We start from the raw sequence: 26,279 nt of genomic DNA, 5'->3' as shown, positions 1-26,279 counted from the left end.
GTGGTCTCTGGAGGCAGGAAAAGGCAAGGACATGGACTCCCCCGAGGGCCCCCAGAGGGAGCACAATCTGATGACACCTTGATCTTAATTTTTGTTTTATTTGAGAGAGAGAACCTGGGGGAGGGGAGCTGGGACAGAGGGGGAGAGAGAGACAGGAAGAGAGAGAGAGAATCCCAAGCAAGCTCCATGTTTAGCACAGAGCTATACCCAGGGACTGATCCCATGGCCCTGGAATCATGACCTGAGCTGAATTCAAGAGTTGGACACTCAACCGACTGAACCACCCAGGCACCCTGTTGACACCTTGATCTTAGCCCAAAGAGACCCACTTCTGACTTCTGACCTTAGAGAATAATGCAACACTCTTGGGTGGCATTTACTTGAGTACTCTTCTTAAGATTTCACTAGGGCTCAGATTCCACAAGGACAGGAATCATATATTTGGTACCTCTCTTTATATCCAGCACATGGTGGTGTCCCCCTGAAACTGACCTTTCTAATGGTTCAGCTTTGGAGGATGTACTATGATTTGCTTGAGTGGAGACCTTTAGTCCTTAGTGTGAATTATAGATAAGGGCAAGTGAGACTAAAGATTCTCTGAGTTCTACTTCATGTTGTATTAATTTATGAAAAAAAAAAATCAATAGGCCATGGAAAGAGAATCCAGCCAAGGCATTTTCTTCTAAACATCCCATGTGTATTTATTCCTCCAGACCTTTTCCACATCCCATTGCAGTGGCTGCCTCCTAGTTCCTCCTACTAGTTCCTCTGTCTTATAATGTCTGCCACTTCTTGCCTCCACGCTTGCCATTGTCACCCAGAACAAAGATTAGGAGTGCATTACTCACTCGCCTCATCCATCAGAACTCATCAGAGAACATTTCCAGGAAATCCCAAGGCTGGCGTCAAGGTTGTATTTATTTATCGATGACTTCAGGAAGTGAGCTCATCAAAGACGCTGGGGACTATGAGGTATTGGTGAACCTGCAGAGATCCATTAGAGTGGCTCAAATTCCCTGTCATGAATGATTGTCTCCTAATAGGGTAGTAAAAACTGTAATGGAAACATCAAATGCTTGTAAGTCTGAGCTAAGAAAAAAATATCTAGACTCATTTAGGGTAAAGAGGGACACATTTTTCACCTCTGCTTGCCTCCTCATTATATTACGTCTGACAAGCCCAACACTCTTAAAATCAGCTTTTCCCATCATACTATAGATCCGTTGGTGAATTATGGCATTATTCAAAGATTTATTTCATCAGGATTTGCTTTTAAAAAAAAAGAAGTGATAAAGCAGTTTTAACCTTTAAACTCTTTATATCAGGTTTCAAACTTGGGTTTGTACTCATGTAAACGGAAGACGGGGGATTCGGGGCATTGAAATTTGCCTGAAGTAATGCAGTTTCTCTTGCTTAACAGTTGTTACGTTTTCTTGCTTGGAAATGCCTCCATTTCTTCCTTCTGCAATTGCAAAGTGTCCTCTACGGAGGCCTAGATGAAGTGTCACATCCCTAAAAGGGAGCCAAATGGAGATGTAAGAGAAGCAAAAATGTTGATCCCATAGACTTCCGCTGTGCTCCACAAGGTGGAAGTTACTCAGGGACAATGTTGCTCTATATGCTTTCATAAATGTTATAAACAACTCTTCACTTATTTTCCTAAGTGTGATGTATCCAACAATCCTGCAAAGAAATCACTGTTGTTCCCATCATTTTCAAACGTGAGAGCTTGAAGCCTGTAAAGATGAGGGGACTCACCCAATCGGAGAACCTGAATTTTTAAAGTTCCAATGAGAAGAATTTTTCCAACTAGGAGAGGCAGAAAAGGCTTTATATAAAAAAAGGAGCTCTTGGCTTGTCTCCTAGTCATATTTTTGGGGGAAAGCATAAATATGGAAAGTGTAAGCATTCAGGGTAGAGGAAATAGTGCTTACAGAGGCACCAAAGAACCAATGTTCATGAATTTTTAAGGAAATGACTGTAGACTGATGAGCGATTTACAAGGAGAACACGAGGCTATATTTGAGCCAGATCATAAAAGGGCATGTAAAATATTCTGGACCATTTTGGGGGGCAATGGGGAACCACAGAAACTTTATCCGACAGAGGAATGATATAATCAGAACTGTAAAAACTAACCAGAAAGCAGAATATTGGCTGAAGTAGCAGGGAGATGCCAGTGAGGATATCTCCCTAGTAATGCAGGTGAGTGGTAATGTCCACTGGGGATGGAGATGAGGTGATCAGAAATTATTTAAATATGTAAGGAGCGGTCACTGAGGATGCTAGGAATTCGAACCTTGGTTATGCACCAGGTGGTTGAGAAGCTACTGCATTGTTCCTAGAAATAGACACTTGTCCACGAAAAGAGTCTCAACAAAAGCAGTAGCAGTTAGTGTGTAGAGAAGTAGATGGTTAGATGCAATGTCCAGTGTTCCCCCCTCCCTATTAACTCTTCAAATGGAAACCATTACAACAATCTTTTACATGTTTTCCTCCCGGTACTGTGCTTTGAGATATACTCAGAGGGCATTCAGGTCAGAAGACTATCTTCCCCATGCCCCTGCCATGGAGACGCTGTGTCTACAGGCTAAGAGGTTCAGTTGGAGTCCCTGCAGAGAGCATTGACAGGCTATGGGGTGAGGCCCAAGCCAGTGACGTGGGTCATGACTTCCAAGGCCTTGAAAGTGACTTCTGACATTTCAAATTCTAACTTTTCAGTCCGTCTTTTCAGAAAATCCATCTTTATATTCTGCGTAGACAGCTTTCATCCATAAAATATTATCCAAGAAAACATGACTGGGTATGTACCTAGCAGTTGCCATTTAGAATATGTTTTTAATGTGAAACAGATGGGTCATGCAATAAAGAATTCATAACTTTGCTCAACTCAAGATGTATTACACCCATCACGATCTTCATCTCTGAGCGCCATTCCCCTGTCAGGGAAGATTAGATTCATGAGGCAGGAAATGCCCTTTAGAAAATATTTCTAGTTAGAAGACGTACTACCACCTAAGCGTCCATGTTCTTCTGAGGCAGCACAATTTTTTCGTAAGCATTCTGTAGCTAGGTAAGAGGACAGGTATCTGGCTGTTGCATAATACAGTTTCTAATGAGAGTTGGGCATGTATAATTTGTCTCCTTACATTTTCCCCTGATTGGGCCTCACTGCTTAGCTTGGGAAGGATGGTGTACATCTTGCTGACTCCTCACACACATCCTGCACAGTACAAATCTGTGTCCTCAACTTTTACGGATATAGAAACTGTGACACAAAGTGGTTAAGTATCCCCTGTTCACAAAGCTGGTGATTGAGGATCCAGGATTTGGACCAGAGTCATGACTCTCAAATGCTCCTTCTATCACACAACAGCACAACACGACCCTGGCCAAAGATGTTCTGTGCTGTAGCGTCCTTGTTTCATAGACATCAGTTCAACAAGCACAGAGCAGATGAGTCGCACATAGTGGCCTGTACACATCATACAGGCAATAGGATGATCCCACAGGCTCTGCCCTCGAGGAACTTATACTCTAGTGAGATAGATAGACAATGAGCAGTAGAGTACCATATGTTCGATGGCAGTTCTGTGAAAGGAGGTCTGGGGTCTGGGACACATGGGAGGACAGAGCAGGAAGAAAACCTTACTTTGGGATCTCCAATAAGGCCCCCTGGAAGAAATATGGAGTCCTGGAAAATACGTATGAGTAAGCCAGGTGTCCACAGTCATGGTGGCTAATATTTAAAATTTAGGTCAGCAAAGAAAGAAAAGGAGGAGGACGAGAAAGAGGTGGAGGAAGAGAAGGAAGAAGATAGTCATGGACTGAAATCTCAACATAAGGAGGTAACTGCTGAGCATTCTTATTGTATTCTTATTGTATTCATTTTATGTGCAAACATGGGGCTAATGCATATGATGCTATTGTATAAACACAGATGTATTAATTGTCCCCCAAACAACTATGTGTAATGTATTGTTTTCTGTATCCTGAAGCCCAAGCAGAAGTGTCTGTGGCTCTCTGGCAATCCTTGAGGAGCTTAGGTGACCCTGTCTGACAGCTGACAGGTCCATGAATAGGGTCCCAGCTCTATAACTAGGATGCACCGGTTAGAATTAAGCATGGGGTGGTGCCTGGGTGGCTCAGTCGGTTAAGCATCCAACTTCGGCTCAGGTCATGATCTTGCAGTCCATGGGTTTGAGCCCTGCGTCAGGCTCTGTGCTGACAGCTCAGAGTCTGGAGCCCACTTCAGAGTCTGTGTCTCCCTCTCTCTCTGCCCCTCCCCTGCTTGTGCTCTGTTTCTCTCACTCTCAAAAATAAATAAACATAAAAAATTAAAAAGAAAAAAGAATTGAGCGTGGAGTTTGACCAGGTAACATTTCAAGAATGGGCGACACACACAGGCAAACTGGGGCAGAGCCAAGGCAGCCCCCGCTCACTAGCTGTGTGAGCAGGAGAGACATTTCCCATGAGTGTCTAATTGGGAAATTCCCAAAATCCTGCGGTCTGAGTCACCTATGCACTTTCTACACGCTGGTGAATGGTTTTCTAGATAACATGTCTTTGGCTCTTCTTAGGCGTGTTGGCGGGTCCGTGGAAATGCGTGAAACATGACATCCCTCATGGTTCTGGCACAGGGGTGTGCTTCACAAGTAAACGGAATGCAGATTCTTTCCCAGAGCTACCCTAAATCTGTGGAGATGGAGCATTAAAGCAGGAATTACATGGCCATTGAAATGACTATGGTTTTACCAAAACGCAAAATATCTTTAGATGATTAGAGGATCTTGTTCTTAGTTCGTTTTGTTTTGCGTTTTGTTTTTCCCATCCCAGATGCATTGGAGGAAACATAATTTACCCTCTAGGAATATGGACCAAGTCAGCCAGGAAGAGTGAGGGAACCTCCCACCTACCTTCAGATTGGCAGTAGAATGTGGTTAGCGGGCTTTGGGTCCAACCAACGTGGGTTCAAATCCTGGCTCCGCCTCTTGCTGTCTGTAAGACCTGGAATGGATCATGTCACTCCTGTGGACATGTTCCCCTCATCTTTACATATGATGAGAAAATTATATGAAGTCAGGATTAACTGAGGTGAACTGACTGATGGTTAAAGAATAGGTTTCCCCTCTACCCTTGAATCTCCTTCCCACAGTTGCCATTGTCCCCTATCATTCTGTCACATGGGTTCCTGTGCCACCACCCACTTGTCTATTCTGGCTTACGATTTGACCCAGAACTACCTGTTTAAGTAACAGGTTCAGACTGTAAAGGGTCTAACACATCTGCTGAGAGAAGAGGTTTTTCATCCTGACTGTACTGCGTCACCGAGGGAGCTTTTTAAACAAAATCTGTGCCCTGGCAAGTCTACACTGGCCTAGGTTAAGGCCTAGACATTGGTGTCAACGTTATGACTTCAAAGCTGTCTGGGTGATTCTAATGTGCCTCCAGCATAAGGACCGTGGCCTGAGGATGGTGTTTCTCAGTGTGGGACCACAACACACCTGCATCTGGATGGCCTGGAGTGCTGGTTCCAAAGCAGTGGCCCTGGTGCCACCAAACAGCTCTCTCAGATTCCCCGAAGCTGGAGATATGGATGTGCATGGTCATCAAACTCCCCACATGATACTTACGCTCCATCAAATTTGAGAACCTCAGTTCACATGCAAACTTCTCATTTTTGGGGGGTGGGTATGGAAACTAAGGCCCCTAAAGTGGAAGAAACTGATGTAAGATACTGGCCAGGCCATGGGGTCTCATCCAAGGTATCCTGAGATAGAATTCAGCATTTATTCCAGTGGGTTATACTCCAAAGAGGGAGAGAATCGGAAAGCTCTAGTGTACTTTGTGCAGAAAATTAAGCAGAGCGGTGCCTTGGTGGTTCAGTCAGTTAAGCACCTGACTCTTGAGTTTTGACTCAGGTCATGATCTCATGGTTCACGAGTTCAAGCCCCACATCGGGTTCCGTGCTCACAGCTTGGAGCCTGCTTGAGATTGTCTCTCTCTCCCTCTCTTTCTCTGCCCCTCCCACTGTTGTGTGCTTGTATGTGTGCATTCTCTCTCGAAATAAGTAATGCATAAAAAATAAACTTGAAAAAAAAAAAGAAAATTAAGCAGAAATTTTCTGAGTCAACCAGAAAGTCAAATAAAATTTATAATGGAAACATTAATAAAGACAAGAAGCAAATAAAATGTAAATAACATTAATGAGATACATAAAAATTGGTTTTTGCTAAAATAAAAGCCTGCTTGAAACATTACACGAACATAGGCATGGTCTCTAACCAGGAGGGTTATTTAGATTTTGACGTGGTTTACTTCTTTGTGCTGGGTTATTTCCTCACCACCTCTCTCATTCCTAAGATGGAAACACACACACACACACACACACACACACACACACACACACACACACACACATGCACGCACGCACCCACGCACACGCATGCACACTGATGGTCCCACTTACCATGATACCAGTTCTGCTTTACTTGACCAGACACAAACACATCACTTATGTATTGAACCATCTTGTTTAGTTTTCTCATTAACCTAAAATAATTAAATCAATATAACTGGACATTTTCTAACAGTAAAGGCAAACACAAAACTGTATCTGGGGCTAATAACGTATGACTCTTCATGAATATAAGGTGATCCAGGATGCTTACATCAGTTGTCAAAATCCTTGCAATAAATTTGCACCCGCACACACATGCACACACCTTTTCATGCAGAATGTCGAGATCGTGGACAGGTTGGGCAAACCATAGTTACAGAAATGCCCATTTTGATGACATAAAATAAACATACTTCATGACTTAGATTTCCTAGGAGATAAAAACCATTAAAAAATCAGGGCACCTGGGTGGCTCAGTGGGTTAAGTGACCAACTCCTGATCTCGGCTTAGGTCACGATCTCAAGGTTCATGAGATCGAGCCCCATGTTAGGCTCTGTGCTGACAGCGTAGAGCCTGCTTGGGATTCTATGTCTCCCTCTCTCTCTGCCCCTCCTGTGCACACAATCTCTCTCTCTCAAAAATAAACACTTTTCTAAAAAACACTAAAAAATCAACTGAGGCTTTGTTTTTACCTCTGCATTTGTGAAGTAGGTATTTCTTTGTGCTAACTAGATGATTGTCTTTTGATATCTGGTTTGACTAAATGAAGATTTTTATAAAGCACAGCTTCTCATAATAAAGCAAAGTGGAAAATTCAAACATGCAACTTAAATGTGCACTCCATCTACCAAGTTTCCAGTTGCTTCTCTATCATTTCAGAGACCAGAAGGTCCATTTTCCAATCCGTTTTACAATATCATTCAATATCTTGAATATCCAATGTCAATGTCTTGATATATCATTAACTATGCTTATTGGACACAAAATAAAGACATTTTCTTGTTTATAATTTTTCCAATTAAATGGTCTACCTCTATGATTATTTCCTACCACTTAGGGGATTTTATTCATAGCCTGCAAGTATACATGTGTATCATATGTGCATACATAGGAATAATATTTCATTTAGTAAATCCATCCATCTTTGTATCTGTGATTTTTTTTAATGTTTAGTTATTTTTGAGAGAGAAAGAGTGAGTGCAGGAGGGGCAGAGAGAGAGAGAGAGAGAGAGAGACAGACAGACAGACAGACAGAATCTAAAGCAGGCTCCAGGCTCTGACCTGTCAGCACAGAGCTCGATGCAGGGCTTGAACTCACGAACTGTGAGATCGTGACCTGAACCGAGGTCGGATGTTTGACCGACTGAGCCACTCAGGCGCCCCTGTATTTGTGACTTTTAAACATTCTACTTTATTCTTACAAATTTTATTCAAACCAGTTTTCATATAGGCCTCTACTTTCTTATTGTTACTACACTCTTCATTCTTAAAGCTTTACTCTCTCTGTAATTAATTTTACATGTTAGACGAGAGTCTTCCTAATTTTTTCCTAAGCCAAATTTCAAAATACTATTTAAAAAATAATCAGTTAATCACTTTGACTTCAAATTTGAAACACTATCCTTCTATATGTTAAAGTCTATTTTTATACTTTTTTCTACTGTTTCTTTTTTTTATTGGCTTCAATAGTAGGATTTAGTGGCTCATCACGTGCATGTAACACCCAGTGCTCATCCCAATGAGTGCCCTCCTTAATGCCCGTCACCCATCCAGCCCATTCCCCCACCCACCTCCCCTGCAGCAACCCTCAGTTTGTTTAAATAATACATGATGTCTCTTTGTATTACACTTTCTCCCTCCTGGACCAGCACTCCAGGACTTCAGTTATCTCAGGTGGACAATAAATTTGCTGTATGACAGGTTAGAACCCCCTCCAGTGGTCTCTTTTGTAGAATTTTCTTGTTTGTTTTTTCAGATTTTCCTTAGAATCACTTTTGCCAACTAGCACCACATTCAAGTTATAAATTAATTTTGGACAAGTCGTAGTGTTCACAAAACTGAGTGAGCCTCTCCAGGAATACAGTACAACTCTCCATTTATTTTTAGACTTTCTTTTCAAATCATGTGTTTTTAAGTTTGTCACTAGGTATTTCGTATGTTCATCATTGCTCATGTGACAGATAATGTTGCAATGATAGCAAAGAGAAACATTGGAGACACACTCAAAGTAGACATTAATCAGTATCTCTGATTTTATTGAAACTACTTCTTGAGGTTCAATCTACAGTCTGCCCACCTTCCTGAGTGTAGTTGTGTGTTTTCTTTGTACACATCTGGAAGTAATAACCATGAATGTTTCTGAGAATATTTGAAACTCTAGACCTTTCGTTCGACTCCATAAGCAAATTGCCACACCAGCCCCATAGCCCTTAAATGCCAGCATTTCAATGACCTATTGCCCTTCTCCCCTTTGGAACCTTGAACCACTCACAGCCTGTCCTACAGTCATGTTGTGCCATCTGGCTCTTCTGCTGAATCCTCTCAAAATTTGTCACTGGTTCTTTTTCTGTCTCCCCCTTGGTTGCTGGCCATAGCCTTTCCTTATGGTCCTTGGCAGGGACCTGAGAGCACTTTGACAATGATTCAGTATGACTTGGGACCTCAGCAAGGAGGGGACCAGAGCCAGGAAATTAAAAAAAAAAAAAAAAGATGGTAATGGTGCTATAGTCATTCCTCCCTGGCCAGACATGCCAACCAATGTCCCCAACCCCGGAATCCCAACACCATACTGGGCACTGCCACCTCCCTCCCACAGGCTGCCTGCTTCCTTCCTAGGGACAGACTTCCTACTTGATTTGTCTTCTCTCTTAATTGTGTGGGAAGCACACCCGTGTTCCTCTGTGCAGATGAGTGCTTTCTCTGGGCACCTCTCAGGTGCTCTCTCTCTCACTTACCAGATGGCGCTTTTCACCTCATTGCTCCGTAAGCTGGCATCTCAGGTTCTTCCCCAGGCCTCTCCCAGCATGTCTCTGGCTCAGCAGAGGACACATTGTTGACGATTAATATCCTGTGCATACATACTGGTTTTAAAAAATGCACTCATGTCAAATAATGTTCATCTATTCTCTAAAGGCTGATCATTAACTGTATTAGGCAACCTTTGGAGAAGGAACTTGGAGTTGCTGACATAAAAATGTTCCTTCACGACATTGTGGTTGCTTAGCCCTGAGGACAAAAGGGTCATTGTAGCTGTGACTTCTTGTCTAAGAGTTGGAAAGGCTTTCTGATAGTTTGGGAAAATCCTTCTTTGGTGCTACTGCAAGATTTTGAATTAGGACTAAGAGATTCAGGTTCAAACATTGAAAGTGGTATTTCTTTTTATCTTATAGGATAAATTTTACCCCAAGGAATTTAAAAATTAAACAGGCTCCTTAGAGGAGAAAGTGAGCTTTCTGTCACCTTTGGTGTTCAAGCAGGAATTGGATGGTCACACGTAACTTTTCAAGGAAAGCATTTTTTTGTGTGATTCACCTATTTTACCACCTTATAGCAATGATCACATCTCGACCACTTTAGAGCCATTAGAGAAGAGTGTAAACAGTTCAGTCATTGAAGTCAGACAAATCTAAATTCAACCTTAAGTTCTACCACTTATGAGTAATGTAACTTCAGACAATGACTTATCAAATCTCAGGATGTTCTTTCATAAAATAGAGGCTACGCAGCTGTCCTTTTGCTCTCTTGATGACATGTGCTGGACCAGTTTTTAATCCCTGCTGACCTGGAACAGAACGCATCCTCTTGGACTTCCTTAAAATAATCCGTCTTCACTTAAGCCTGTGAGCACAGTAGACTTTCCTAAAGCTTCCAAGTTGAGTAGGGTTTATATGGCATCCCACACACATAACATGCAACTCACAAAGTGGACTAACTCCCCCAAACTCCCTTCCCGCCCACATCTCTGCACATGCTGTTTTGTTGCCTTTATGTTTCCTTTGTTCTCCCTTCTGTCTGCCCTGCCATGGACACTGCCCTGATGGGCGTCCCTTCCTTTCCAGATTCTGCCCTAACCCATCTTCAAACCTCCCATGATGCAGAAAGATACAACTCCCCAGTTATCATCTCCGACCTGCTGGTGCTCTTGAAAGAAGGGGCTCACAGATGCACAAATTCACAGATTCCTACTTGAAAGGTCATTTTTGTGGCTTCACTTCTATCTCAGAAAGCTTATAAAAATATGTCTCCTCGATAAATACTCTCTTCAGAAGAACACTTTTCTCAGTCTTGATTCAATGAGTTAGCGAAATCACTTGGTGGCCTCATTGATAAAATGAGTCATTGCTATGATTCAGTGATGTAACACGTGTGGCCCCATTACGAGTGCTGCTTAAGAGAAGGAAATTTTAAAAAGGGAAGATGAAAACAGTTACAAAGTTCCAAAAACAAAACATTTCTAAATAAATGACTGAAATGATCAATGCCACAAGGGAATTTCAAGATCAACTGAGGTGCTATGAATTGAACTATGTTTCGCCCATCACCGAATTCCTAAATTGAAGTCCTACCCCCCAGTGTGATGGCATTTGGAGGCAAGGCTTCTGGGAGGTAATTCTCTTTTATGCAGTCATGAGGGTGGGGCTCCTGTCATGAGATTAGTGTCTTTATAGACAGAAGAGACACCAAAGCTCTTTCTGCCATTTGAGGGCATCAGGAGAAGGCGGCCACCTACGAGCCCAGAAGAGAGCTCTCACCCAGCCCACTGCATTCAGTTACAGCAGCCCAAGCTGACCAGTATGCAAGGCATTCTGTCCAAGGCTCACACACCTAACCACCATGCCACACTAGCTCGTAGCTCATGAGGGACCTTGACCTCGCATGCACTGGTTAGTCTCCATGCAGAGACCCACTGTCCACTATTTGCTGCCATTCTCTGTGCTCTGTGAGGCCAGACCCTAAGAGCTGCATCTGCTGGGTTCTTTGCTGTCTCACTTTTGTTTGGCTTTGGCCATCCAACAGCACCGGCAGAAGACAAAAAGACCGATGGGGCCACAGTCTGGGGATGGCTGTCCCCCTCCCTCACTCCAGCTCTTGCCTGGGGGCCTTTCCTGCAGCCCCAGCTCTTTCTGGGGTCCCCTCAATCTGTGTCCCCTCCTCGTCCCTGCACAGCTCTGGGTGGTAGCCAACCCCAGGGCTGCTCTTCTGGAGGCTCAGCATCAAGTGCCAGTTCTCTTAACGCTTCCTCCCTTCTGTAAATATTTCCTTCTTTGTTGGGTTTTCAGTTCCACTATCTCAATGTCATTCTGTGTCCTAAATGCAGTGCTGGCCCCGACAGACACCTTACCCCAAGCATATTGGAAAATCAGAATGGTTGCTTGTTCCCAGATCCCAAATGGAGCTGTACGTTTGTTGAGAAAGCCCCAAGATGAAGCATGGCTGCTCTGGAGGAAGACAGGGCAGGGAAGAGCTGCTCCACCTGAGATCCGCAGATGTGAGTCAGAAAGCCGTTGGGGGGGCGGGTCACTGAGTCCACTCTGCCCGTCAGCTTCTTAGACCACGTTTAATGCACATACTCCAGCGGAAAGAGAATGGTCCACGGCATCAGATGGTTCTTGGTTCATGCTGCAGCCAGCTTACTCATCAGCTCTTCTTGGGTAGGTGATTAAACTTTTCTTTTTTTTCTTTTTAATGTTGATTTATTTTTGAGAGAGAGGGCGCAAGTGTCCATGCGAGCGAGTGGGAAAGGAGCAGAGAGAGGGCGACAGAGGATTTGAAGCAGGCTCTGCACTGACAGCAGCGAGCCCCATGTGGGGCTCGAACTCACGAACCCTGAGATTTTGACCTGAGCCGAAGCTAGACGCTCAACTGATTGAGCCCCCCAGGCATCCTGGTGCTTAAACTATGAGTCTCACTTTTAACAACTTTAAAACGAGTATAAGATACGCAGGTTCAAATCCCTTTTCCAAAACCTTTGGGCCCAGAAATGTTTCAGAATTCAGAATGTTTTCAAATTTTAGAAGCCTCACATAATACAATTCGCAAGTCTCATAGTGTGAAGGGTCCAAGAAGGGTCAAGGGCAGGCCTCTTAATAAAACTCATTACTATTTTTGCAGGGAGACATGAATATTCATAAGAACGAATTACATGAAAACCATAAAAATGTCATTATATCTCTAGCCAGGTTTTTCTACCCAATGATTTACAAAATAATCCTCAGGTTTTTACCTACCTTCCAGGGTTGGTTATTTTCAGATCACGTTAATTAGTGCGTTCCCAGCCAGGAGCACGGTGTCTGGAGAAGGAAGGACGTACCCAACAAATGTCAGTTGCTGTCACCCTGTCAACACCATCAGAGCGGCCAGTGCCGCACAATCGCACACAGCTCTCCTGTAAACTAGTCCTACTGTGGTGAGGCGCCCTCGGCCGTAATGCCCAATCCCGCCAGGTTCCCGGCTGGGTACTAGATCTCCAAGGGTAAGTTTTCCAAGTTTAGACAGTTGGTGAGCAGGGCTGAAACAGGCATTCGGGTCTCCCAACTCAAATTCTGGGCCCTTTTCCCATGTGTCGTTCAAAGGAACAACGTCTATGGTGTAATCAATCCCACGTGCCTAGAAACAAGAGCACACAAGAAAAGGTCCAGAAGGAAGCACGGTAAGCTGTGCACGGAAAGGAAGCAGGGCGGGACGGGCTCCTGTCCGCCACCAGAGGAGGCACAGAGAGGCAGGAGCCACCGGTGGACTGAGGTCGCCCACGAGCCCTGGAAGTGGGTACATCAGTTTGCATGCGTGCATTTAATTTCCTGAAGAAAGATACCTTCACACTCACATTTTCAAAAGCACAAAGAGAGGCACAGACACACAGAATCGTTTGGAAACGGGGCCATGGAGGAAGAGGGCATACTATTCCAGGGGGCCGACCCCCCGCCCCTGCCGTGACGTGCTCTCTCCGTGGGGGTTTGACTGTGACCATCAACAGCTGCTCTGGGGCCCAATAATCAGATTATTCTGGCAGAAGGACACTTCATTGCTAATTAGCACAAGGAGACCTTCCAGGCTTCTAGGGTCAGGGCCTGGCAAATGATAAAGGGCCCGGGTCCCGAACGGTGCCCTCTGAGATGTTTAAATGGGTCTGAGCCGGAACCTGTCCCATCTGGTTGCCGTGACAATTAAACTGGGAAGCAAGGGGAGGGAGAGAAGCCATCCCGTAGAGTCTGTGGAGGCCGTGCCGGAAACGAGGTGGAAATCTGGCAGCAGAGGGGACTTCCGGAGGTCACATTCAATGCAGGCCATGGCACCAGAGTTGTGGGCATTCATTCATGGAGGCTTTGGCGTCTGAGGGCCCTTGAAGAGCGTCTGGTCAAGTGGCTTCCAAACGTCAGTCACCCCGTGTGCTTCTTTGAAACCGTAGGCTCCCAGGCCCCAGTCCTACAAATTCAAGGTCAGTAGACCTGGGTTCGAACCGGGATCGGGGGTCTGAGTTATAAACAAGCTCCTGGAGGACGCTGACGCTCACACATTCAGCAGTCACCCACTTAGCGCAATGTGGGTGTTTCGCCAAGGGCAAACTGAAATGAGGGGTCACGTGGAAGGTGGTGCAGACGGCGGCCCGCGCGGCACCCAGCACTGGACTGCTGTCGCACCTCATTTCATCCTCCTGGGCGGCTCTGCCTCAGTGGCTGTGCTTGCCTGCTCTGATAGAGGAGGATTCGGTCACAGGGCTGGTAAGTGATGATCGCAGGCCTGGGTCAGTGCCTCCCAGGTGCTTACCGGAAGGGCTTCTACCCCTGGCCCACAGACTCGGCACGGCCTGTCCCCTGCCCAGTCCCCAGCCTCATCTAGAAACCCCCTTCACCCCACTCACGATGCTCCAACACAGCGGTCTTTTTGCAATTCCTCAAAGAAATGCACAAGGCTCTTCTGACCTCAGGGCCTTTGCACACGTTCTGACTGCCTCTTCCACGCATGCTCTAGGCAGTGTAAACTCTGCATGTGGGTACATGTGCACATGCATGCACACACACACACAAACCTACATACAGATGTACACACAGACACACATGCATGCCTAAGGCTGTTTATTATGATCCAGTGCTCTAAGAGTATCAGCAAAACTTCTCACCGGGACCTGGAAAGCACTGTGTCGCTGCCTCCCCACCGCTCTCTCTTGCCCTAGCCTCTTCCTCACACTCCGGGCTTGCAGCCCCTTTCCTTCACTAAGATTCAATAGCGGGTTTTACTCATTAAGTCCCAGCACACCGCACATGCATGACACATAGTAGGCACTCAATAAGAATATTTGGGCAGTGACATCAATGAGCCATTTGGATATGCGTTCAAGTATCACCTCTGCAGAAAGGTGTTCCTTGACGGCTTCCCAAAGTTGGTGTCCCTGTTACTACTCACTCACTGCAGTAACAATGAGTCACAGTACTTCTAATTTCCTGAGATCCCCTTAAGGGTGGAGGCCACACGAGGGCAGGAATAACATCACCTTGTTCACTTCTAGAACGGGGTTTGCATGTATTTGCTGTGTGGTATTTGCTTGGTGGCTGAACAGGTAGAAACGCAAACTCCAGATCCTCAGTGCATGATTCTCTCCTTCCAACATGCAGCCTTCAGCCTCCTGCTCATACCAGTTAGACCCGCTCACACTGGGATCTGGGACAGTGATGCCCACTTTCCAGACCTTAGTTTTCCCACATTGAGAAAGGATGTGTGGGGTCACGTGATCTCTTCCCAATGTGGACAAGTTCTAGGATTCACTATTTCTTCTAATGGACAGACGCCATTATTATAACTTATTACTTCTAAAAGGCTCTGTTGGACTCAATTCAGAGGCTCAACTTTATTTTTTAGATGGATGTTTGGCACATGACGGGTTGGGTCAAGTTCAGAGCTTACTCCCACGTGTTTACCCAGATTTTGCTATAAAATATGCTAAAAGATAAGTCATCTCAACTTCCTAACATCCTGGCAGGAACAAGATGATGTACGTATAGGGGAGAAGAGTTTACATAAGGACAGTTTGCAAAGGGAACCATTTCATTCTGTGGACAGGATTTAGGGGGGCCCAGGAGGGAAGATCTATGTTGTGAAGCTAGTAACAAGGGTGAGCCACGGCCCCCTAGGCATGCGAGGTTGTGTGGGGACGGCTACTAGGCAGAGAGAGAGAGAGAGTGGGCTGAATGGAGAGCATCGTTAGAATGAGCTGTGACTCAGCCAAGGCACATTGTCAATCTGCAGAGATCTTGCAGAAATCAGAAAAGAAAGTCAAAAGAAGAAAAACCCCGATTTTTTAAAAAAATTTATGTTAGTTAACATGCAGTGTAGTATTGGTTTCAGGACTAGGACCCAGTGGTTCATCACTGACATACAACCCCCAGTGCTCATCCCGACAAGTTCCCTTCTTAATGCCCATCCCCCACCCCCTCCCTCCATCAACCCTCAGTTTGTTCTCCGTATCTAAGAGTCTCTGAAGGTTTGTCTCCCTCTCTGTTTTTACCATTTCTGCTCTCAGATCTCTGGCTGATACTCCCCTACCAAATCCACTGTAGGAGCAGAGGGCTTGGGATGCCATTGATGCCTTCTGTCCATCTCAGCATCTGCCAGCCAGAGCCAGGTGAGCAAGGGGGAGCATGCAGGGGGACAGGGATAGACAGAAAATGTACAGCACGCCATTTTAAGGGAACATCAAAACACAATCAAGTAGAATTTTACAGAGATAGACTCGAATTGCTCTACGTTATTTATAAAGTGTATAATTTGCCAACATCAGCGCTTTAAGGGTTATTAGTCTCAAATTGCTTGTGGCACATCTGAATCGTGTGAGGCACATCAAAGGATCCTTACCGTGTTGTCCTAGGAGTAGCAGTCAAGGTGCAGAAAGATCATTTAACTGGAACACGTGTGACCTGTTGTGTTCCTGACAAGTATTTCTAAAATGTAAATATGTCAATGCAAAGAGGATAATTATCTAAAAAAAATACATAATTTATTTGCAGTACCATCTGCACATATCCTCTCGGGTTCTCCTTCCATTACGGGACTTAAGAAACATGATATATAACATGTATTAACACAATTTTCAATTCAGTGACTCCAAGAGCTTGTTACCCACCTGTCATACAAGCACCTGAGAATAATCACAATCCTTGTATTATCAGCAAAACTACCATTACAATAATGTATTTTATATGAGCTGTCCTCCCCTGTCTTTATTTAATGGATTGGATCAATGAGGCATAGTGTCCAATCATTCGCAGTGTTTCAACCATATCATTCTTCTATGCCATTCACTACAGAAACTTGTTCAATTATATTTTCACCTCTGTTACTGAACTGAAAAACTGTTAGCCCAACATTCCTTCCAAGAATCACTAGAAGAGTGATTCCTCTTTCGCGTGCATGCGCGTGCGCTCTCTCTCTCTCTCTCTCTCTCTCTCTATATATATATATATGTACACACACATATGTATTATCTCTCTATATATGTATACGTACATATATATACACATATATATGTACGTATACATATATAAATTTCACAATTTTGTTGATGTGTAATAAACCACCCCCAATATATTCAGGTATATACACACACGCTATATACATACATTCCATGAATGTATAGAGAACGACACCAAAATTTAGAGGCTGAATCTAGCCAAAATAATTTGTTATCTCAAGAGCCTGCAATCAGGCACATGGCTCCAGCTGGGGAAGCTCCGAGATGGCTGGAGGATCCATGTCCCGGAAGGCTGGGTGGCCGGTTAGTGCTGGTTGTGGCCTGGGACGTCAGCCAGGTGTTCAATTCTCTACACGGCCTCTCCAGGCGGCTAGGCTGAGCTCTCACAGCATGGCATCCGGGTTCTGAAAAGAAGCATCTCAAAAGTGCGTGTTCCTGAAGACAGAGCCTCCGTGCCCACGATGTTTGCTAATGTTTCATGAGCCAAAAGTTAGCCACATGGCCAAACCAGGCCAAGAGTCAATGTGAAAAGAGACCACAAAACTGCACATGTACCACAAAGCACAGTGCACCAGGTGTGTGTGTGTAGGATTGGCATAGATAATCTACCAAGGAGGTTAGAACTGGAGATCAAAAATCACAAAGGAAACAAAACCACAATGTAGTGTATCCAAAATTGGACTGGATATTGCTTCATTTATCCGAGTCATTTTTATGTAAATGCAAGTGCCCCAAAATAGCCAAGACAATCTTATAAAAAATGTTTAATGTTTGTTTATTTTTGAGGGAGAAATAGAGCGTGAGTGGGGAGAAGGGCAGAGAGAGGGAGACACAGAATCCGAAGCAGGCTCCAGGCTCTGAGCTATCAGCCCAGAGCCCCAAGCAGGGCTGGAACCCACGAACCATAAGAGCATGACCTGAAGTCAGATGCTTAACCCACTGAGCCACCCAGGTGCCCCTAGCCAAGACAATCTTAAAGTAGTAGAGCAAACATGGAATTTCCATGACCAGATATTAAGCTAAATAATGAAGACAGTTCAATAATGTGTGCAAACAGGCAAATAAAGGAATGGAATAGGGTAAAATTCCCACTAACACACTCATGCACACACATACACACACACACACAAATGCTATAAACAAAAGAATTATATTCTTGATCAATTAGATATCCATATTTTAAAAATATGAATATTTATTCCTTCTGTGTATACATGAAATTCATTCCAGATAGGTGATAGGTATAAATGCAAAAGAAAAATTGTTATAAATTCTAAAAGGTAACATGGAAGAATGGCTTAATGCCATGATGTAGGCAAAGATATTTTAAGTAGAGAAATTATACACTACCCATTAAACTATTTTTGAAAAGACAATTTGCCTGGGATATAATTAACAATTTCTACTCATCAAAATATACCAGTAAGAGAAGTGTTCAGGCCACAGGTAAGAGTAGATTATTATATCTGATGAAGGACTCCTATCCAGAATAAATAAAGAAATCTTTTAAATCAGTAAGAAAGGAAATTCAATAGAAAAATTGACAAGAGACTGAACAATCAGCCAGCAAAACACTTTATCCAAAAGGCCAACACGTATATGAAAATGTGTTCAGCCTCTTTCCTCATGCAAACCCAAACTATGACGAGATCCCAGTAAACGCCCTCCCACGTCCAGAAAGCTAAAACAAAAATGACTGGTGACACTTGACGCTGGTGAGAACGTGTCATCTGCAAATGCTCACACTAAGCCGGCAGGAGTGTAAATTGTCACAACTGTTGTGTAACACTGGTAGCAATATCTAAAAAAACTGAACAGATGAGTGCATTTGCTCAGAAATCCCATTGCTAGGTAATACGAGCATTCGTCTGCTGAAGTCGTGTGCAGGAATCACCACGGTGGGTACCATTTGCAACCAGACTAGAAAGAACCCAATGTTCACATTCGGTGAAATGAATAAATAAACTGGGACTATTCACATAGCGGAACATGAAACAGTGGGAAAGAACCAAATACTGACATGCGCACCAGCATCGATAAATTGCAGAAAGGTGGTATTGAGTGAGCAAACCCAGACACAATGAGGTACACCCTGTGTTGCGTGGGTGTGAGAGTGTGTGTTTGTGTGCAGGTGCATGTGTATGGTGTGTGTGTGTGTGTGTGTGTGTATGTGTGCATATATATTAGGTCAGTCCTGGTGCACATGTATTGTGTAATGTGTGTGTGTGTGCATGCATATGTGTGTATGTGTGTCATGTTCATTTGTGGGCATGTGTATTGTGTATGTGTGTGTATACCTGTGTATTATACATGTGTGTATATGTATCACTGCGTATTGCATATGTGTGAATGGTATTTTTTTAAGTTTATTTATTTATTTTGAGAGAGAGAGAGAGAGAAACCAGGACAAGCGCAGAGAGAGAGAGGAGAGAATCCCAAGCAGGTTCCACACTGTCAGCACACAGCCTGATGAAGGGCCCAAACTCAGAAACTGTGAGATCATGACCTGAGCTGAAATCGCAAGTCAGACACTTAACTGACTGAGCCACCCAGGTGCCCCCATGTGTATTTCAAACACAGGAAAAACTCCCCTTTGGTGATAGAAGTCAGGGTCATGGTTCCCTTTGGGGATGGGCGTTGTGACTCAGGGGATCCCCTAGGGGCCCTGAAGGGCTTCCGTTGCTCTTTCATTTTTCTCCTTGACCTAGACGGTGGTTGCACAGGCAACTTTTACTTTGAAAAACTCATACAGCTGAACATTTTTTCCTTTGGGCACTTTGGGGTTCAATGTTCTGCTCAAATAAAAGAAAGTTATTTTTAGAATGCTCTTTTGTTACTACATGTGTGATCATAAAATGTTTGTTGGCGATTCCAATCCTCCCTCATTTCTTCACTCAGTCACGAACCATCCCCTGAGCCCCCGCTGGATGCAAGGGCACAGCTCATACCCCGGGAGGACATCAGTAAACAAAACCAGCAGAAAGTCCTTTTCGCAAGGAGCTTACATTTGATTACAATGAGAGAAGACCTCGCTAAGCATGAGGTTGTCCTCCATTGGAAAAGCTTTGGGCACAGTTTATGGTACCTTTATGCACCCTGTGGGTGTACAGTTCCCTGAACAATCCAGTTATGGCTACCAGAAGTGCCCCCGGGAAACAGAGTCAGGAATTGTGAGATTGCACCAATTATGTATTTAACACTGGAACACATGATCAATGCACCAGGGAAAGGGGGACACTGATGTGTGTGCAGCGGGCTTCTTCTGCAGCTGTTGTGGCCCATGGGGTGCACAGGCTGAGGGAAGATGTGGCTTCAGGAAGTGACCTTGTGGCTCAGGAGCTGAGTTGACAATGGTGTTTGCAAAGATTGACACGTGGGCTGGCAGATTCGGGCTGGCCTTCGGAGCACATCTAGAGAAAACGACAAACTTAAAGGCTCGAGTTCTCAACTCAGACTACAGGTAGAAACCTAAACCGTCTCCACGGCAGTTCCAAAGTAACCCCTTATCTCCCAGCGTGGCAGGTCACATGTGAATGTGGCCCAAGCCCAGAGGCCATGAGGGGCACTGATTCTGTTAGAGGTACCAGAACTGAGGGGGAGCGGGGGCCCCGGGGATGGAACATTCCCACAGACACACGCAAGGCTGACGGCGCTGAGCTTTCCTGAATGCACGAGGACAAGCAAGGTCCCTGCATCCTGGAAGGGCCGCTCACCCGACCACATTGCTCCCGATCCCAGCTGTCCAGCCAACAGAGCTGTGGTGTATATAAACCGCTCGGTCAGTGGAGCCGTGCCACAGCCGCTCGAACAGACCGACAGAGGCGCTCATGCAGGACGGGGACTTAATACGTTGGGTGTGGCAGTCACACTGTGCTTGGTTGGCTAACTGAGCACCGTGCTCAACACTGGCAAACACCCAAAGCAGAGGTTAGATGGGATTTCAGTCAAGTCTGTCATGTGCGGTTTGCTCGGATACTTTGTACACCGTGTCCCCCCCCCCCAAGTTCTCTGATGCACAGAGACACTAAGAAATGCCTCGGGGGAGGGGCACCAGCATCCCTCAATAGCTCTGTGGTGATGGGGAGGATGGGGAGGGTGTGGCCCTGAAATCAGGCTCCTGATTTCCAAGGAATGAGGGATGGGGAGCATGAGGGGCTGGGTGGTGGGGCCTTGGTCCCCAGACATAAAGTAGGCACCAGCACATGGTAAGCAGGGGGAAGAGAGGCCATTTTCACAGGCAGGACCTCACGATGATAGCTACCCGTGGTGGATACCTGGATGGAAATACTCGTGCAGTGCTCCCGGAAGTACGTACACGGGAGAATTTCGGACCCAGCAGACATGCACTTGACTCGAGTCGCCATGTTGGGGACGTGTGGCCTTTTCTCCGATTTGATGCCCACGTACATAGAAGTCAGCTCACAGACCCAGACTCCCCTCACGGAGAGGGAGGGGCTCCCTTTGAGAAGGGACCTCAAGACGTGGCCACAGATGTGTGCTACAAATTGCCACCGCCTTCTCAGGGAAGTGTGTCCAGCACCCAGGAACAAGGTCATGTGCTACTAAAGAGTTTGGCCTTCATCGGACGGGGAAGGGACATGCAGAGCCCTGTCTATGCCTGACAACAGTCATGCTTGATCCCCGACATACAAGGTTTGGAAGCCTGAGCCAAAGCAAGGATTCGCAATACAGGAAGTAGGGATTGCCTTCAAGAACCACTAAAAGATGGCAACGATCAAGCCCTGGCGATGGGAGGCTAGGAAGAGAAGCCAGAGGTAAGGAGGGGAGTCGGAATTGGGGATCGTGAGGTGTGAAGGCCACCGATGCAGTCAGAGGAGGCTGAAGCTCGGAGAACGAAACAGAGCCCCTGAAGGATTAGAAACGGGAATTAGAGGATTTGGAATGCTGTCTTAGCCTATAGACACACAGCAGCTGCTACAAATTACAGCTATTGGCCGACTCCCACGGAAAGTCCATCAGAGTGCGTTAAGGTCATTGGCCTTTAAAAATGATCTATTTGAAATGGAAACATACTTTTGAAAAAAAAAAAAAAGATGGCTCAATTTCAGAAAGTCCTGTAATGAGATTCAACACATTTACATGGTAAAGGAGAGGAAACGCATGAGCAACTTAACTTGGGGAAAGAAAGGATTCACAAACACGTATCACACAAGACCACTGTCTCTAAAATAGGAGCACACTGGGGTGCCTGTGGCTCAGTCGATTAAACATCTGACTTCAGCTCAGGTCACGATCTCATGGTTTGTGAGTTCGAGCCCCACGTTGGGCTCTGTGCCGACAGCTCAGAGCCTGGAGCCTGCTTCGGATTCTGTGTCTCCCTCTCTCTGCCCCTCCCCTGCTCTCATGTACGCTCTCTCTCTCTCTCTCTCAAAATAAATAAAAATTTAAAAATAAATAAATATGGGAGCCTGGGTGGCTCAGTCAGTTAAGCGTCCAACTGTTGATTCCAGCTCAGGTCACGATCACATGGTTCATGAGTTTGAGCCCTGCATCGGGCTCTGTGCTGTGAGCGCAGAGCCTGCTTGGGATTCTCTCTCTCCCTGTCTCTCTGGGCCTCCCTTACTTGTACTCTCTCTCTCTCTCACAAAATAAATAAAGTTTAAACAAACAAACAAATAAATGAAATAGCATATGGGGAGGAAAAGTAATTTTACCTCCACCCTTCTAGGTTCTTGGCCAAGACCCCCTGTCATAAAAGACAGATTATCAGGAGAAAAGCAAACGGAAGTTTAACACCATGTATTCCTCTTGTCTACAGGGGAGAGACCCAGGGGAATGGAGTAATTCCCCAGATGACCAAAGCCACCTTACACACCATCTTCCACTAAAGGCAGAGGACAGTGTTGCAGGTGAGGTGGTCAGTTATGGGAGGTCTCCGGCCACACAGTGAGGGAGGCTGTGGTTGTCAAGCAGGTTTCAGGCTGTGCCTCCTCCCTGGAAAAGAGTGTCTAGAGACTTTCTCATCCTCCTCTTCCTGGTGTGCAGCAGGGAACACGCTCACAAACGGAGATCTCCCTTGTAAGTATCAATGTCTCTTATAAAAGGGTAACTTGTACTCTGCTTTTAGAGCTCCTATATGTAACTGAAGGAAGGAAGGAAGGAAGGAAGGAAGGAAGGAAGGAAGGAAGGAAGGAAGGAAAGGAAGGAAGGAAGGAAGGAAGGAAGGAAGGAAGGAAGGTAGGTGCCTGGATGGCTCAGTCGGTTAAGCATCTGACTTCGGCTCAGGTCACAATATCGCAGTTCGTGAGTTCAAGCCCTGCGTCGGGCTCTGTGTGGACAGCTCACAGCCTGGAGCCTGCCTCAGATTCTGTGTCTCCCTCTCTCTCTGCCCCTCCCCTGCTCATGCTCTCTCTCTCTCTCTCTATCAAAAATAAATACACATTAAAAAGAAGAGAGAGAGGGAGAGAGAGAGAAGGTGTTTCTTAAAAACAATAAAAAATAATCAGTCTAAAATAATCCTTATGCCAAAGAGGCATATTTTGCAGTGACAGATTCTGGTCTTGTTCAAGTAAAATCAACTTCTGTAACTGGAGAGATGACATAGGCCACGTTTACAGATTTTAAACACATGCCAATTTTTTAAAAACTGGTGTAAGAACACCCACATGAATGGTAAGCAGCTGGGGACAGTGGCTCTTTCAAGGAAGGGCGGGGGGCTGGGAAAGTGGCCTCTGGAGGGTCTGAGGACCCCGGTGTGTGTCTTTTCACAAGAATTAATCTGAAGCCAAGGGGCCCAATGTCAGCCATGAAACTTGCTACTGAGTACATGATACTGTTTTCTGTAATATTCTAGATGTTTAAAATACTTCATAAACATGCGGACACACAGAAAGGGTCTAAACAACACACCCGTACAGCCAAATGTGAGTTCCCCCACCTCCCTCCCACCCAGGCTCCCCGCCCCCTCCCCAGCCCCACGGATTCATCTGCATTAGCCAGCTCTTCCTGGAGGCAGACAGTACATTCTTCTTCACCTTGAAGTGTTCCCCACGCATCGCTGAACCTCACGTCCCATGCTTAGCAAGGCCGCCCAGGCTCCTCCCCGGGGTGACATCATCCCCATCTCCAGACCTACGGAGCCCTCTCCCTGTCCTTTCCCCGTTCAGGTCTTTCCCCTCCCCACACCCTGGACAGGCTAAAGCTTCCCTCCTGCCAGATGAGTGCGTTCTAGCGATCCGGGGTACGACAGGCAGAGTGTGTTGTGCACTCAAACAAAATTGTCAAGTGTATGGGTCTCACCTTGTGTCCTTAAACAAAACAGGAAAACAAAGGGGCAGGGAGAAACCTTAGAAGGTGATAGGGATGTGTATCCCTTCGATTGTGGTGATGGATTCACATGTCCAAACTCATCCAAGTGTAGCAATAAACAGGAGTGGAGCCTTGTCCATCCGTTACACCTCAATAAAGCTGTTAAAATGTATTCCTGGGGGCGCCTGGGTGGCTCAGTTGGTTGAGCCTCTGTCTGACTCTTGATTTCAGCTCAGGTCATGATCTCCCAGTTCGTAGGATCGAGCCCCACGGCGGGCTCTGCGCAAACAGTACGGAGCCTGCTTGGGATTCTGTCTCTCCCTCTCTCTGACCCTCCCCCACTCGTTCTCTCTCCCTCTCTCTCAAAATACATAAATAAACATTAAAAAGTATACATACTCCTAAAGCAGCGATATCTCTGAAGGTGGGAATTGGAGTCAGGCCACCTGGGTTTGACCCCCCACTAGCTGTGAAACCTTGAAGAAGTCACTTCAATCTGTGCGCTTTGTTCCTTGTGTGCATAGTAGGGCTAATACCCACCTCACAGGGTTGTTCTAGGGACCAAAGGCTGTAACACAGGTAAGGTGTTTAGAACAGGGTCTGATGGTTTAGCAGTCAATATGATTTATTGTTATTATTATTATTATTATTATGGGTTAGATCCTGATGTCTACTCATAAACAAACCAGAGGTGGGCATTCAAGACCTTTCAAAATACGGCTTCAACTTGGTTTCCCACCGCCACACCCCATGTCTCCCTGGATTGCGTCCCCCTCCCGTCCCCCACCGGCTCCTGGGTTTCTGTCCTCACCAGGGCTGCTCTTGGGAAGCTCGCGCCCATCGCCACCTCCTTCCAGCTCATCCCACCTGACACCTGTGGCTGCTTTACTTTGCAGGCTCCCTTGTCCTGCCTGAAAACCTGCGGGGGTTGGCCTCTGGGCTTCAGCCTCACCTGTGTTCCTCGCACCTGCCTGGTGGCCCTTCTCCAGCTTTCGCCCCCTGAACGTCAAGCCCCCAGCACTTCCTCTCTGCTTCTCCAAGTTTACTCCTAGTGGTCACTTAACTGTTTGCTCATGTCTCCGGGCGACCCTCACAAGTCTCTGGCCACACGCTCCTCCTGTCCACCGCCAGCTCCCTGCCTCTCGGTCCTGGAAGCCCAGGGCCTCAGGCTTGTCTCCCTGAACACCTGCTCCTCCCCACCTCCTGCCTGGTCTGCAGGAATGGCCCCCCACCTCGCCTCGCGCCTCTCACCACATCCGGCCCGGGAGATCACGAATGTCCCCACAGCTACAATAAAGATACCAGTGATCGTTAACATTGGCCAGCCGTTAAGCATTCGGCAGACACAGTCCAGGGCACTTTGGGAGGATTTGCTCGTTCAATAAACAACCTATGCAATGGATGCTCTCGGGCCCCCACTTCACACATTAAACCGCAGCCGGGAGGTTCAGTGGCTTGCCCCGGGGCTGGGAGCGCAGTTAAGAGGTGAAGACAGCGCATCTCCCACTCGTCTCCTCCCCCTTCCAGTGCCAGAACCTGCCTCCCAGCCTCCAAAATGAGCTTCCGGAAACAGAGGGGGAGATACTGCTTCCGCAGCTGAAACGGGTCAGAACTCCCCACTTGCGGTAGCTGCAAGGCCTGTGCTATCCGCCCACATCTGCCCCTGCCTACCACGCGGCCCCAGCTCAGCTCCTGCTGCCGATGCGCCATTTCACCCCCGTTTCACCCCCACGTCACCCCCACGTCACCCCCAGTGATCGGCGGGCCCCTGTGGCGGCCACGCTGGAGCCCAAGCCGCGGAAGCTCTTTGCTGCCCCCTGCTGGCCGTCAGAAGCTATGGGCGCCGGTGGGCGGAAGCCGTGGGATTCCAGCGCGGGTTCCAGGATCTTGGGTCTCCCAGCGCTCTCCTGATGCAGTGTGGTTTTAGTGCAGCGCCTTCCAGACCGGAATCCGAATCCCCAGAGGAGGGACCCTGGAATCTGGAACTGTGATAAGTGCCTCAATGCATTTTTACCATCATGCATGTTTGCACAATTCCTGACACTTGGAGAGCCTGTGTCTGGGACTGGGCTAGAAGGACCTCGAACCTCAGCCCTGCCCCTGCGCACCTGCCCCACCAGCACATCATGCAGCCGAGGACATCCCCC

General features: G+C 46.2%; 1 pseudogene; it reads right to left on the bottom strand.

The window, feature by feature from the left end:
* LOC109273035 (histone H1.4-like) overlaps positions 1-21,227 on the bottom strand; it is an 84,089-nt pseudogene extending 62,862 nt beyond the window's left edge.
* Between the last annotated feature and the right edge of the window lie 5,052 nt (positions 21,228-26,279).

The sequence above is a fragment of the Panthera pardus genome, unplaced genomic scaffold (assembly GCF_024362965.1).
Source record: "Panthera pardus isolate Hobbes unplaced genomic scaffold, ASM2436296v1 HiC_scaffold_7, whole genome shotgun sequence".
NCBI classification, from domain to species: Eukaryota; Metazoa; Chordata; class Mammalia; order Carnivora; family Felidae; genus Panthera; species Panthera pardus.
The sequence above is the reverse complement of the archived record's forward strand: the minus strand, read 5'-3'. Positions and strand labels throughout refer to the sequence as shown.